General features: G+C 43.8%; 1 protein-coding gene across 3 annotated transcripts in view; it reads left to right on the top strand.

Moving 5' to 3' along the window:
- The window catches only part of FAM107B (family with sequence similarity 107 member B), a 44,315-nt gene that overhangs the window by 11,476 nt on the left and 16,565 nt on the right, over positions 1-16,274 (top strand). The window contains exon 1 of one of the 3 annotated variants that reach the window (XM_032221522.1): positions 14,584-14,791. The exons of the other annotated variants lie outside the window; for them this stretch is intronic. The gene's annotated coding sequence lies outside the window, so the exon portion shown is untranslated. Of the gene's footprint in view, positions 1-14,583; positions 14,792-16,274 lie in introns of those variants that run through there. 3 annotated transcript variants of the gene reach the window in all.

Raw genomic sequence — 16,274 nt, 5'->3', positions numbered from 1 at the left:
CCCCATCTCCAGGCCCAAATATTTCATCCTCTGAACTCAGTTAAGGAAAAGGTTCCTCCCGCACACATATTGAGTTTATTATTATTATTATTATTTCATTGGTGTCCTACTACCTCACACATCGTGACTTTTTCCTTCATACTTTATAAGTAAAGGTTCCCCTTGCACATATGTGCTAGTCGTTTCTGACTCCAGGGAGCGGTGCTCTTCTCCGTTTGAAAGCCGAAGAGCCAGCGCTGTCCGAAGACGTCTCCGTGGTCATGTGGCCGGCATGACTCAACGCCGAAGGCGCACGGAAACGCTGTTCCCTTCCCACCAAAGGTGGTTCCTATTTTTCTACTTGCATTTTTTATCTGCTTTCGAACTGCTAGGTTGGCAGAAGCCGGGACGAGTCACGGGAGCTCACTCCGTTACGCGGCGCTCGGGATTCGAACCGCTGAACTGCCGACCTTTCTGATCGACAAGCTCAGTGTCTTGGCCACTGAGCCACCGCGTCCCTTTGAACTTACTTTTTCACTATTCTTTTTTTTTAATTCGGGAGCCTTCATCCACTTCTGCCATCCACTCTTAATTGATGAGTTCATTTTTAGATTGTGTCAATTACAGAAATAGTACTTCTCAAGCGATCTCAAGCAGAGGAGAAAGTTTCCATAGTGATGCTCTGCGGTATTTTGAAGATACAGCGTAGTTGCTTTTCCGAGCTGTAGTAAGGGCCTTTTTATCCAAAATAATTTTCAAGATGCACAGATCCTTGTCTTTTTTTCCCAAATCCACAGGTCTTTGATTCTAGATCCCAGCCATGTTTGTACTAATATTGAGTCAATAGCAATAGCAGTTAGACTTATATACCGCTTCATAGGGCTTTCAACCCTCTCTAAGTAGCTTACAGAGTCAACATATTGCCCCCAACAACAATCCGGGTCCTCATTTTACCCACCTCGGAAGGATGGAAGGCTGAGTCAACCTTGAGCCGGTGAGATTAGCAATAGCAATAGCAGTTAGACTTATATACCGCTTCATAGGGCTTTCAGCCCTCTCTAAGCGGTTTACAGAGTCAGCATATCGCCCCCAACAACAATCCGGGTCCTCATTTCACCCACCTCGGAAGGATGGAAGGCTGAGTCAACCTTGAGCCGGTGAGATTAGAACCGCTGAACTGCAGATAGCAGTCAGCTGAAGTGGCCTGCAGTACTGCACTCTAACCACTGCAAGAAATTCCAGATGAAACGGTATATGTTTGCTTCATTCTTAATTATCTTTCTTAATTATCTCAGCAGAATGGTCCTTCTTGTTCATTTTTAAGAGCACGTGGCTTTCAATAAATGGCCCAGAGGCTCTTCCATTCTGCTGGAGGATATTCTCACAACAGATTAGCTTTGTCCTTAACCCCAACAGGTAGCCTCGAGAATCATGATCAGGTGTGCTGGCTTGAAGTCGCTCCCCTGTTAACTTTCCGCTGTCAGCTATATTGTTTAAACAAAAATGTTCCTTCGTGCCATGTCGTGGGAACATTCACCGAAATATACCCACATATATTTATTTTTAAGACTCTCTCTTCCATTTTCTTGCTGCGAAACAGAGGTGAACCAGCAATCCAGAAAAGGAGACCATGCAACAGATGGGGCACGCTAGACTGAGCGCTGAGCTGGAAAAGCCTTCTAAAGAAATATGATTTGTTGTTAAATATTTAGCACCATAAGGGACGTGTAACGGAGTGAGCTCCCGTGACTTGTCCCAGCTTCTGCCAATCTTACAGTTTGAAAGCAGGTAAAAAATGCAAGTAGAGAAATAGGAACCACCTTTGGTGGGAAGAAAACAGCGCTCCATGCGCCTTCGGTGTTGAGTCATGCCGGCCACATGACCACAGAGACGTCTTCGGACAGCGCTGGCTCTTCAGCTTTGAAACGGAGATGAGCACCGCCCCCTAGAGTCGGGAACGACGAGCACAGATGTGCGAGGGGAACGTTTACCTTATTTATTACCATACATCGGGCATCCAAAGTTGATCTAAGCTTGTGTTGCCTCAAGAACCCCGAAGATTTTGTGATTCCTTGACAGTGTCTTTCTCCAATATTGTAGTTGTCAGCTGCTCCGGCCAGCTAGAATTGTGGAGATATGTACAGTATATATTCTTTTTGGCAAACTGTTGCATTGAGTTTGTTGTTTTTCTCAGTTCATTTCTCAGAAATCTTCTTCTCCCTAGAGAAGGAAGTGCCAGAAGTCAGCCAGAGAGGCAGATAAGTTGCCACACCTTTGAGAAATATGTACAGAGGCTTGATATTTCCTCACATTTCCCTATTGTAACGTAATTGCCCAGAGTAAGTTTTATTGAACTTGAATAAGCGGATTGGAAGGAAGGCGGAGTAAGGAGACCTCAAAGGAGGCCGGTCACATTTTTTTCCCCTTTCTTGGATTAGTGACAACTATGAAGGTGTGTGAAAAATAGCAACGTTGCACAGAGAGTGGCTGGCGTCCCAGGTTCAAAAGCCGCCACGTCGATTTGTTTAAAGGTATTTGGGAGAAGCAAGTTTCACCTCCCTGCGCATTGTGTTTCATTGACGGGGCGTGTTTATTTTTATAACAAGGCATGTGTTAACATAACCCAGTTCTGTGTTTCTTACACAGGTAGTCCTCGAGTTACGCCAACGATTGAGCCCCAAATGTTCAGTTGCTAAGCAAGACAGCTGTTTGGTGAATTTTTTTTTTTTTTGGCCCCGTTTTACAACTTTTCTTCTTGTGGTTGTTAAGTAAATCACCGCAGGCATTAAATTAGCCGCACGGTGGTTTGAATGACCCTGGCTTCCCCATTGGCTTTGCTTGTCAAGAGGGTCACAAAACGTGACCACACAACCCCGGGGACACGTCAACCGTCATAAATATGAGTCAGTTGCTAAGCATCTGAATGTAAATCACGTGGCCCTGGCGATGCGGCAACAGTTGTAAGTGTGAAACACAGTCGTGCCCCTTTTTTCCCAGTGCCTTGGTGACTTCAAACGGTCACGAAAGGGAGTGTTGTAAGTCGAGGAATACCTCTGTAGTTTGGGAGGCCAGGGATTTGTGTTGCTGTTGCCTTTGGCCGAAATGGTGTTTTTCCGCTTGTTGCGGTGCTGGGCAATCTTCCTTCCCCCATGGAAGAGGCTGCTGTGATGGGACTCAAATCCTTTTGGAGAGAATTCATTGAGTTTGCTCACCAGACGTGAAACTCACTCCCAGCTCTTGCTCCTCCGGAGAGATGTGTCATCCTTTAGTGCTTCAGGACACATCACTCAGAACTCCTCCCCCTGGTTCAGCCATTTCCACGTTCACGCACAATAACGGCATTCCTGCCATGCTTCTTACTCTGTCCGTTCTGCAGCCTGCTTGGTGCCAATTGATATTTTCCCAACAAAGATTTCCTTGCTAAGCATCTCCGATGCAAGCAGCAGTTTACAGGATCGCAGGCAGAAGCTGTAACTTCAAGGCCACAAATGCATCTATTTTTCAGGGGCTGCAAGCCTTTAAAACCTAGCCTGTCACTAACAGAAGAACAGAGTTGGAAGGGACCTTGGAGGTCTTCTAGTCCAGCCCCCTGCAGAAACAGGAGGCCCTATGCCAGGGGGGCCTGCAGCCACAGACACTCAAAAGACCCGTTTGGATCCGTTTTCCACAAAAAAGAAAACACCACAGAAGGAGCCACAAAACCCTTTCGACGCTTATCTAAAATGAAGATCACACTGCATACATTGTGGTCGTTTTTTTAATACCTTTGTGCCATGTATATATTAAAAAAAAACTATAGGGTGTTGCATTTATGAAATCAATGAACCGCTACAGAGAAAACAATTATTTATTTCTGCATGGAACCAAAACAATTTGAACTCCGGGAAAAAATAAAATAAAAAGGATGCCGGGTTACTTTCAAATAAAATACTCGATGTCTATTTGAGTCTTCCTCGCATTTATGAAATAAAAAGGCGGACTTATATTATCCACCTGAAGCAAAACAAAAATGCCACCTGTGTAGGGCCGGGATGGCGGACCTATGGCACAGGTGGCACACACAGCCTTATCCATGGGCACATGAGCCCCACTGTGCATGGACATGTGTCTCCTGCTGGTCGGCTGGCTTTTGGGTCTCTGCCACACATGCGGGGGGCAGGGTGCATGTGGGAGGATCGTATGCACGCGTGGGAGGTGGAGCACATGGGGGGGGCTTGTGTGCATGCACAGGGCGTACGCAGGGGTGCACGGAGGGGTAGAGCACGTGGAAGGGGTTGTGCACGCATTGTATTTTGGCACTCGGGGCCAAAAGGTTTAGCCATCCCTGCTTTAGGGCTGATACCATTCTGGACAAATGGCTGTCCCTGATCTCTTCTTCAAAACCTCCCGTGTTTAATTCCAGCATCTCTATAATGAGGTTGTTGTTGGTTTGTTCAATTTAGGGACGTCTCATCCCCAGACTTGGTACCCTCATCAACTGAACTTGGGTTGAAGTGTCTTGTTTCAGTTTTCTTCTGCTTTCAGAGCAGTGTTTCTCAACCTTGGCGACTTTAAGTCCTGTGGACTTAAAGTCGCCAAGGTTGAGAAACACTGTTTTAGAGGTCTTGTGTCTCAGTTGGTCAGATAGCCAACTAGCCATGCCACCTGAGGGTCATCTGGAGGCGAGGTTCACCTTGGCTGGTTATGCAAACCGGTTGGTCACACTGTGTGAGGGTCACCTCACTGTTTCTGTGGATTTCTGTAGATGCTCCACCGTTCCTAAACTCCGCAAAAAGTTTGGAGCTTTCCCCTAAAACGAACCCCACCCCCCCACTGCAAAAGGGCAGCTTCATGATTTCCTCTCCGCTTTTGAAAACGGCTTGCCACATTTTGACATCTTTTCCTGAAGTCCTGGCACATCCATGGCTTCTATTTAGAGCCGTTTCTGTTCTGTGCTGAGTTGATAGATATGGAAATATTTCCCACTTATGGTCATAATTTTGGACGTCCTGGGGACGTAATGATAGGGAACGGATTCCCTACCAAATATGTAATAGGCTTGAAATAGCTGCCTTGGGGGGAAGCTAAAGTAGAACTGCTTTTGCAAAGCTAAGTTTTTGCTGGGTTTCAGATGCTGGATTCGCATCTGACCTGTCAAAGGTCCCATTTTCTGTGCAATTACATTTGATAAAGAGTTTTCTGGAATGAACGCACCTCATATGGTCTCAGAAATACCTTGAAGGGCAACTTCAATACTGTTCGGTAGAGTGTCTGTGAGTTTGTAACTTTTTGAGCCTGGTCCTTGCAAAATAAAATAAAATAAAAGTAGATTTTAACTGGAAAAGAGGATCCAAAAATGCTAAACTTGTAAAGGGAAATTCTGTTGTTGCATTTGCATTAGTTTGCTCTGGATACTATAATTCCCTGTTCAGCAGAAAGCCAAGAATATCTTTTTTTTTCCTAGTAGCCTTGCGTGGGCTCAGGTCTATCTTTCAGGTTTATTCTTTCTCTGTTTTGGCTAAAGAATAAAGATTCACGAGTAAAACCCGCAGGTCTAAAGGTTGTTCCGGACTAGTCTTGTTTTGAAGAAATATGATTTTATTTTTCAGAAGGGGCCACTTCCTGTCTCACAACCTTCAGCTCGGTGTGATATTAACCTCTAAATCACAATTTGGGTGGAACTGGCAAAAGTTTATTCTGATAATTTTCTTTCCTGGAACTCAGAATTGCGTTGTTTTTTTTTTAAAAAAAAGTTTTAACTAATTCCGACCACATATATAGTATGAAGGGACGTGGTGGTTCAGGGGCTAAGATGCTGAGCTTGTCGATCAGAAAGGTCAGCAGTTCAGTGGTTTGAATCCCCAGTGCCGCGTAACGGAGTGAGCTCCCGTGACTTGTCCCAGCTTCTGCCAACCTAGCAGTTCGAAAGCACGTAAAAAATGCAAGTAGAAAAAGAGGAACCACCTTTGGTGGGAAGGGAACAGTGTTTCCGTGCGCCTTCGGGCATTGAGTCATGCCGGCCACATGACCACGGAGACGTCTTCGGACAGCGCTGGCTCTTCGGCTTTGAAACGGAGATGAGCACCGCCCCCTAGAGTCGGGAACGACTAGAACAGATGTGCGAGATGAACCTTTACCTATAAAGTATGAAGGAAAAAGTCACGATGTGTGAGGTAGTAGGACACCAGTGAAATAATAATAATAATAATAAACTCAATAATTACATGGAGTAATTGAGCAATAATGTCTTCTGTCCAACTGAGTTTAAACTACAACAGGGTTTTTTTGTAGCTGAGTTTTGTAGCTTGGTGTGATATCCTCACACCAGGTTTGCTGATAATAATACTCAAACCATCTTAGTAGGACCAGGGTTAGGATGGGAATCTTCTTGGTTTTCTGCCCTTCCAAGCTCATGAAGATGTGCAGCTCTGCTGTTTAAGGACCTGGGGGCATTCCTTACTCGATGAACGTGGTTCTTAATCTATTAATCAAATTCAACCCTGGATTAACTGTGGGGGAATCTTAATGGGATCTGGGCCTTCCACATATTAAAACAGTGTCTCCAATTTCACCTTTGGAAATTAGGAAAGGCTGACCGACTGCTGTGCCCTATCCAAAAAAACACACCTCCTTCTAACTAAGAAAGGTGGTTTGAACTGCTTCTCATGTCAGCTAAATGCAGGAAGGAAGGGAGGAAGGAATATATTCTGCAGCCTTCACCGACTCTGTTCCTCGTTCAAGTACATTCCTCTGCACACCGTTGCACTGATCAAAATTCTCCTAGCCTTTCAGATTTGCTCTGATTTGCTTTTTCCCTTCCTGGGAGAAACAACACTCCTTAATTCTTCTTACATTCACTCTCTCCTTTTCTTATTCAGCTGTTGGCACGCTATGGGTTAAATAACTTAGTTTAATAACTCGAACCGGATGTAGGTGTGAACCCCTTCTAAAGTCTCTTGCACAACTATGAAGTCGCAAAGCCTCGTAGATTTTTTAGATTTTTTTAGATTTTTTTTTTTTTAATAGCATTTATAGGCCGCCCTTTTCCCTGAGGGGACTCAGGGCGGCTTACAATAACAAGGAAGGGGAGTGAAGACAAAACATAAAAAGAAATGTGCAATAACTGAAAAATACTAAAAACACAACATTCTCTCAGCATTCGGGAGGGGCGGAAGAGGTTATCCCCAGGCCTGACGGGCTAGCCAGATCTTGAGGGCTGTACGGAAGGCCTGGACTGTGGTCAGGGTACGAATCTCCACGGGGAGATTGTTCCATAGCGTCGGAGCAGCAACTGAGAAGGCTCTCCTCCGGGTGGTCGCCAGTCGGCACTGACTGGCGGATGGAATACGGAGGAGGCCCGCTCTATGCGATCTGATGGGACGCAGGGAGGTTATTGGCAGAAGGCGGTCTCTCAAATAGTCAGATCCACTACCATGGAGCGCTTTATGGGTGGTAAGTAAGACCTTGAATTGCACCCGGAGATCCACAGGCAGCCAGCGCAGCTCGCGGAGGATAGGTGTTATGTGGGCGAACCGAGGTGCGCCCACAATCACTCGCGCGGCCGCGTTCTGTACTAGCTGAAGTCTCCGGGTGCTCTTCAAGGGCAGCCCCATGTAGAGCACGTTGCAGTATTCCAGCTTAGAGATCACAAGGGCTCGAGTGACTGTCGTGAGAGCCTCCCGATTCAGGTAGGGCCGCAACTGGCTTCGTAACAATTAGCAGGCAACTGAAAGTGGCGTTTCTGGAATGTGTGTGACCTTCCTTTCGGCAGTTTGTGCGGTTGGCAGAGAAATCGTGGTTCATACTAGTGTCTTAGCTGCAATTGGCTTTGTTTTTTAGTTTTAATTGTAATGTAACGTGTGCGAGCAGCCTCTTGAAACTTGATGTAAACCATTTGAAACTTGATTGTAAAACGTTTTATTTTTGTAACCCGAGTTGTCAAAGTTTGGAAGGTACTTATGGTCCCTGTTCTGTGTTAGTTTTCTCATTTGATTTCAAATTTTTTGTTTGACGAATGGAATGAATGAATGAATGAATGAATGAATGAATGAATGAATGAATGAAAGAATGGCTCTGGGGTAGAGGAACATGGTTAGTGGCATCATTGCCAGTCATGCTGTGGCATGCTTCTTTACTTAATTTCTTCTACTTAACAAAGCCAAATGTGGGTGATTCATTGGCATGAGAAATGTTAGCTGGCTTGGTGATTCTTTTGTGAGTTTTCTTTCTTCCCGACTGGTTTTCTGGGTAATGGCGCATCCATAAATGCTGACCGCATATTTTCCTCTATGTATCATTGGGGAGATTGTCTGTCTCACTCGCCAGACCAACCTGGGCACTGCAAATATTGTACATCATCCAAAGCATGTGAAATCCGTAGAGAGAGAGAATGTCTGGCTCTGCATTGGAGCCTGCCTTGAAGTAATGCTCGTGCATAATTCAGGTTTCTTTGACCAGATACCTGGCTCAACAGCAGTACCTCTGTCAGAGTTTGTTGCACAAATTCAAATCCAGAAAGCGCACACAGATAACTGGTTCAGCTGGATTCATTAACTTTTTTATAGACCTAATAATAGATGAATCAATGGACAATGCCAACAGGTGGTTCTTCCAAGTAAATCAACCAAGAATCAGTCGATTTTCAGCCTTTCTCATTTCTTCTTCTTCTTCTTCTTCTTCTTCTTCTTCTTCTTCTTCTTCTTCTTCTTCTTCTTCTTCTTCTTCTTCTTCTTTTTCTCCTTCTCCTCCTCCTCCTCCTCCTCCTCCTCCTCCTCCTCCTCCTCCTCCTCCTCCTCCTCCTCCTCCTCCTCTCTCCTCCTCCTCCTCCTCCTCCTCTTCTTCTTCTTCTTCTTCTTCTTCTTCTTCTTCTTCTTCTTCTTCTTCTTCTTCTTTTCTCCCTTCATTCTTGTGCTTTGAATATTCTTGCTCTTGAAGATGCCCGGAATATGTCACTCAATTCAACCACAGTTACACACTGATCAAGTCATTTCCTAACCATAAATTTTTGCGGACTGGTTTTCATTATTTTGCACACTTGGCCAATGGATTCAAAATGGTTTCAAGGCTCTTGATTTCCCTTCAAGTGTTGGTTCCCCTCTTCACCGCCTTCATCTGCATGCCAGAAGAACATCCGTGGTTCAAAATGAGTTGAGGCAGACTTTTCTTCCCAAGATGAAGCTCGGGAAACTTCCTCTAGTGCCAATCAAACAGACAGGACAAAGAACGCAAAGAACTCACTGTTGACATCAAACGAACTCCAGTCTCTGAGAACAAGCCTCACCTTCAGTTTCCAGGTCTGGTTTCCAAAAACCACTTGCTCTTATCTCAACCACACAACTTCCTGGAAAATACAGCAAATGGGTATAACAGAGGTGTGGCAAAGAACACTTGTCTAGAAAAACAAAGGGTACAAATTTTCTAAAAACAACACAGATAGCTGAAGCTTTCAGCAAGGCATTCTGGGAAAACTTGGCTAGAACTTAAGACAAACTTGGTTAGCACAACATCCATCCATCTATCTATCTATCTATCTATCTATCTATCTATCTATCTATCTATCTATCTATCTATCTATCTACCTATTTATCTATCTATCTATCTATCTATCTATCTATCTATCTATCTATCTATCTATCTATCTATCTATCTACCCACCTATCTATCTATCTATTTATCTACCTATTTTCTACCTATTTATCTATCTATCTATTTATCTATTTATCTATCTATCTATCTATCTATCTATCTATCTATCTATCTATCTATCTATCTATCTATCTATCTACCTACCTACCTACCTACCTACCTACCTACCTACCTACCTACCTACCTACCTACCTACCTACCTATCTATCTATCTATCTATCTATCTATCTATCTACCCACCTATCTATGTACCTATTTATCTATTTATCTATCTATTTATCTATCTATCTATCTACCCATCTATCTACCTATCTATCTATCTATCTATCTATCTATCTATCTATCTATCTATCTATCTATCTATCTATCTATCTTATCTATTTATCTACCCACCTATCTATCTACCCACCTATCTATCTACCCACATATCTATCTACCCACATGTCTATCTACCCACATATCTATCTATCTATCTATCTATCTATCTATCTATCTATCTATCTATCTATCTATCTATCTATCTATCTATCTATCTATCATCTATCTTATCTATTTATCTACCCACCTATATATCTACCCACCTATCTATGTATCTAGCTAGCTAGCTAGCTAGCTATTGTATCTATCATAGATCCATCATCCATCTACTTATTGATCTATCATCTACCTACCTACCTATCATCCATCCGTCCGTCCGTCCGTCTGTCTGTCTGTCTGTCTGTCTGTCTATGGTATCTATCATCCATCCATCTATCCATCCATCCATCTATGATATCATTCATCCTTCATCCATCCCAGACGTTTTACTCAGTTGCCTTATTGATTGATTGACCAAGTGAAGATGAAGATAAGAGTTATCACTTCTTTAAAGAAACTGCAGATAATAGGGACTAAGATTCGGTGATTTGCTTATAAGTACCAGTACAGCGAAGAAGGACTATGCTATATCAATATCTTTTGTTATGTGAAGGGTGTTAAAAGATTCAAAGCATGAAACCGGATTTTAAAAATGGTTTAACACTTTTATCATTTCAGAGTTAACTGATGTTTGGGTATATTTGTTTTCATCCCAGCCTTATATCTTCAGTCCACATTCCAGGTTCAAGTTACGCGTTGCTAGATTCTGTAAAAGTTGGTAATATCACTCTGTGCTGTACCTGATCACAAGGGACGTAAATTAAGAAGTCTGAAAACTTTGGCTATTCATCCCTAACTCTTTTTAAAAAAAAAAACCATTAAGGTTTGTTTTGCAGGGGAAATACAATCCTGGTGCATGAAATATAATACTTTTAGAATAGTTTTGAACTCCTACATAAAGATAACAAACCACGGGTAAAAGTAATCCACTAAATAAAAAGGATTTAAAAAAAAAAATTCACGAGTTTCCCTCTTATCTTAATGGACACTGCATAAGTTCTTTAATGATAGTTCTTGCAATAGTCCCTACAGTGTAGCTGTTGGTTTTTAACAGTATAATAGAGTTGGAAGGGACCTTGGAGGTCTTCTAGTCCAACCCCCTGCTCAAGCAGGAAATCCTATACCATTCCATACAAGTTACTGTCCAGTCTCTTCTTGAAAACCTCCCATGATGGAGCCCCCGCAACTTCTGGAGGCAAGGAGTTCCACTGGTGAATTGTCCTCCCTCTCAGGAAGTTTCTCCTTAATTCCAGGTTGCTCCTCTCCTTGATCTGTTTCCTTCCATTGCTTCTCTTTCTACCATCATTTGGAGAATAGGTTGACAAAAAAAATACCCCACCTTCTTTGAGGTAGCCCCTCCAATATTGCAAGACCGGTAGCTACACTTGGATTATGCCTCCCGTACTTCTAATTGGGCCATTATATTTATTCACCTCGACATCTCCAGATTTTAAAGAACATTAGAAGGGGAATGAATACACTGCTAGAAATATAACGTAACAGCATGAAGTTGAATTCCTTTAATTTATAGCAGACTATTTATACCTTCCAAGTACCAGCTGGGAAGATGCTCATGGAAAAATATTCAGGGTTTTTCTGGAAAGTTAATCTGTAAACAGATTGAGGGGTCAGGGTTTTAGCAGGGTTTTATCGGAGGTTCTCCCTCCACCCCCCCCTCCCTCGGTTTCTCATCGCCTGCTGGCATTTTTGTGCAACCCTGGGCATTTATGTAACTGCCATTGTAAGCTGCTTCTCCAAAAGCTCTGTTGACAGGGGCACAGAAGAGTGGCAAGTGTGCGGGAGGAGGCCAGCATAGGCTGGCAGTGAGGATGTTGCACGTCAAATAAAAGACAGGCTGAAAAGGAGAAATATTAGCTGCTTTATGCACTAGGAGGTCCCCTGCCTCCCATTGTACTGGGCTTCGCCTAGAGGCCACGGTGGAACAAGTGAGCGATGAAGAGGCCACATGATGGCAGATGGAAGGTCTCCTTGTTTTCTCATTGTGCTGTGGACTGTATTGTGGTGATACGGAAGACCTTCTGAGGTCTCCTTTGGTACGAATCAAGAACTTGACATTTCTCCAGAATGTGCAGAGTTTGGCATGGGCTGCTTGCCTGCCTGCCTGCCTCCGTCCATCCATCCATCCATCCATCCATCCATCCATCTCCATTTCTATATCTCCAGCTCTCTCTCTCTCTCTCTCTCTCTCTCTCTCTCTCTCTCTCTCTCTCTCTCTCTCTCTCTCTCTCTCTCTCTCTCTCTCTCTGCCCCTCCCTCCCTCCCTCTCTCATCTATTTTTCTATCCCCCTATCCCCTCTGTCTCTCCATCTCCATCTTGGCCACACTCCATCTTGGCCACACTGCATTCAGTTTTGGTCGCCATGATGTAGAAAAGATGTGGAGACTCTGGAAAGCGTGCAGAGAAGAGCAAGAAAGAGGATTAGGGGGCTGGAGGCTAAAACATACAAAGAACGGTTGCAGGAATTGGGAATGTCTAGTTTAATGGAAAGAAGGACCAGGGGAGACAGGATAGTAGTCTTCCGATATCTCAAGGGTTGCCACAAAGAAGAGGGAGTCAAGCTATTATCCAAAGCAGTTGAAGGCAGGACAAGAAGCAATGGGTGGAAACTAATCAAGGAGAGAAGCAACTTAGAACTGAGGAGAAATTTCCTGACAGAACAATTAACCAGTGGAACAGAAATTGCCTCCAGAAGTTGTGGATGCTCCAACACTGGAAGTCTTTAAGAAGATGTTGGATACCATTTGTCTGAAGTGGTGTAGGGTTTCCTGCCTAAGCAGGGGGTTGGACTAGAAGACCTTCAAGGTCCCTTCCAACTCTGTTATTCTATTCTATTCCATTCCATTCCATCTCTTATCTATCTATCTATCTATCTATCTATCTATCTATCTATCTATCTATCTATCTATCTATCTATCTATCTTCTATCCATCCATCCATCCATCCCATCACTTTGTGCATGTGCATAAACACACTCGATGCTATGAAACTGTTACGAGCGTCCGTCTGAAATGTGGCCAAAGCCAAGTGGACCTCTTGGTGCCCAACAGGTCCTCTCGGTGGCTATCGCCATGGGACCGAAGCCTCCTCACACATTTCTGGAACGTTGTGCAATGCCCCAAACGAGGAAGATGAAATATGGAAATCTTTGGGGTCGTTTTTCATAGGTGGGTAGGATAACAGCTCCAACTGTCGTGCGCTTCGGCCTGAAGAAAATGTGTCACTAAGACCAAAAACTCCCAAGCTTCTAAATTGGAAGAGGTTCCAAAGTCTTCTTGGCTTGCTTTGGACCTGGGTGGGCATTAAGCAGGATTATGCTGTTGATTTATTCCCTGGAGTGGGACGAGAAGGACAGGGACACCCACTGGGCCATTCAGAGGGGGAGCAATAAGTGTTGGCACCGTCGCTTGGGAAGGGAGAAGCCTGGACTCTGAGACACACAGTAGCACAGTGGTGGGAACTCTTTCGCAGGGTGTTTAAGTCGTGGGTGTTGGAAAGCTGCCAGCCTATAAAACCTTTTCCCATCATCAGTTGAGTATCCTCCAATTATGGGGGGGAAAAATTCTTCCTAATAAGCCGACTAATAAGCCGATATTTTACAAGCGAGAGTTTCATACAAGGCTGCGGGAATCAGAAATGCTCTCTTGTCCTCCTTCCGATGATGAGCCTGTTAGGATTTAACCCCCCCCCCCAAAAAAAAACAAATATGTTCCGATATGAATCAGATTTTGGTCCATCAATAAATGTTACAGAGCGGGGGGGGGGCGAAAAGGGAGCACTTCACTCGTCTGGGCCACCACCAGGAAGAGGAGCTGCCATGCGCGTGCTGGAAAATGAACTTATGGTTTCTGGGGTGCCCATGCGCGCTGGCCAGCAACATTTCTGGTTACTGCCGCATATGTGCCCATGCCGATCAGCTGGCCAGCGAACATGCCCACTCCAAAAACGGAAGACCACAGTGCTTCCAGTTTCTGCCACTGTGTGCCTATGTGCGCCTGAAACCTGGAAGAGGAACAGGAGATGCCGCACGTGCCAGGTGACATGTCTCCGCGTGCCACTTCAGGCACATAGTTTTGCCATCACGGTTATAGAGCGTCTGGATTATTTGAACCTGGTGTTTGGAATGGCCAAGTGACAGGGAGGTTGCTTACAATGCAATTGAGTGCCGTTGGGATTCACTCCACCACACCATCAAGACGCTCGTGTCTTCCTCAAAACGTAGTAAGGGGACGACGGGATTTCTGCTCATGAATTTATTTGTTGGACACAAATGTGTTTAGAGCACGAAACGGAAAACCCCAGAACGAGAGTATGCAAAATAGTTCGTAATGCAATTTGTAGTAACAACGTATTAGCCAAGAAGTGAGGAAACCCAGAACTTACAAAGCATTCTGTGTGTACAAACCACAAGGTTTAAGAAATCCCCAGGGAGTTGTTTCCCCTCCTTATTTACAGACAAGGGGAACTTGGTTCTTGGCCAAGAGTCTTATCTAGCTGGGAAGGTCAACTCCACCCTGTTCTCCTAGACTTCTGTGTCCAGAATAGGAGACATTTGTCTAATTCTTCATCTCTGTCTGTCTGCCGTCATGCTTTTCGTTGGTCTTTGGACAAAAGGATTCTGATTCCCAGGCTCTTATTTCATACTCCAAGTGCTAGGAAGGGTTGCAGAATTTTACGTCGGGATCAAGCACCGTTTATCTCAGGAGATAAACCAGCCGCTTCTAACTCCGAAGGCGGCTTCCTCAGAACCAGGTTTGTAGTATATATATCCAACTTTGCAAGATCAAACCCAAGTTTTTAAGAGCTAGGGCAGCGATGCCTGAATTCTCTTGCATTGTTATTAATAAAAATGCAGGTGATTTGGGCTGCTTGAAACTGTATTTGCATTAAGGTTTACAGATGTATTTATGTTCTGGAAAACTGGATGGTGCTAGGGGAAAAAAATCAAGTCGATAAATGTTTGATGTGGTCGTTACACTTAAAGGAAATAACGTCGGAGTTTGCCTTTTGAAAACATGTTGGAGAAAAGGATTTTTAGTTGGGAAAAGCGTCTGCTCTTCTCAATGTTTGAGTGCCAGGATAATAAGTAAGCTATTAGGCCATGGTGGTTCATATTTATTTCCGCCGGAATCTTCCCTTTCCTATACTACTACCAGCTACTACGTCCGACTAGGGTTTGAACAGAATAATTTAATCTGAAGTGCTCGCCAGAAGTTTACTCTTCTCTCGCTACTTCCTCTTGGCTGGTTTTACTTACGCAAACAAGCAAACCTCTTCCGCTTTTTCTGCCAGCCGCTTTTGTGTTCCTAATACATATTTTGAACCAGGCTGTTTAATGACCTCACTGTGGCTGCCAGCCTCGGGGGCAAAATGTATCTTGTTTTCTTTAATTTGGAGTTTGGGGAAGGAAGCAGGTTTTTAAAGAGCAGCTGCATGCTATAAACTGCATGTTTTCCAAACGACCGAAGCAAATTCAGTGTTTTTTTAAAAAAATAATAATAATAATGGTACATTTAATTATTTTTTGATTGCAAGAAAAATCAACCATGACTTACAGCAACTACTTCGATAAAAATGAATCAGGCAGGCTGGTTTTTTTTTCAGGGTGGAGTTTAAACAGCAAAGCCAGTTTGGTGTCGATATAAAAGTCTGGATGTCTTCCAGATGTGCTGGACTTCCACTTCAAGGAAATTCAGGAAACTTCTCATTTCTAGGTTGCTTCTCTCCTTGATTAGTTTCCACCCATTGCTTCTTGTCCTGCCCTCGGGGGCTTCGGAGAATAGCTTGACTCCCTCTTCCTTGTAGTAGATATTGGAGGGCTGCTCTCATATCCCCCCCCCTCCCAGTCCTCCTTTTCATTCAACTAGACAGACCCAGTTCCAGCAACCGTTCTTTATATGTTTTATCCTCCAGTCCCCTAATCCTCTTCGTTGCTCAGCAGTGGCCCTCCAATTGATTTAATGTTTCTTTAATTTTATGTACAATAAACTTATTAGTAAAGTTGGTTGATTATTTAGGCCTCCTGTAAAATGAGCCAGGTGAAGGCAATTCCACAGGCCAATAAATATTCTGTGACAACTTTCAATCAATCAATAAAATCGGTGCTGGTCTGTTAGAATAGAAATAGAGTAGAATAGAGTAGAGTAGAATAGAATAGAATAGAATAGAATAGAATAGAATAGAATAGAATAGAATAGAATAGAATAGAACAACAGAGTTGGAAGGGACCTTGGAG

The sequence above is a fragment of the Thamnophis elegans genome, chromosome 7, assembly GCF_009769535.1.
Source record: "Thamnophis elegans isolate rThaEle1 chromosome 7, rThaEle1.pri, whole genome shotgun sequence".
In the NCBI taxonomy this organism is placed as follows: Eukaryota; Metazoa; Chordata; class Lepidosauria; order Squamata; family Colubridae; genus Thamnophis; species Thamnophis elegans.
This window is presented reverse-complemented; position numbering and strand designations above follow the sequence as displayed.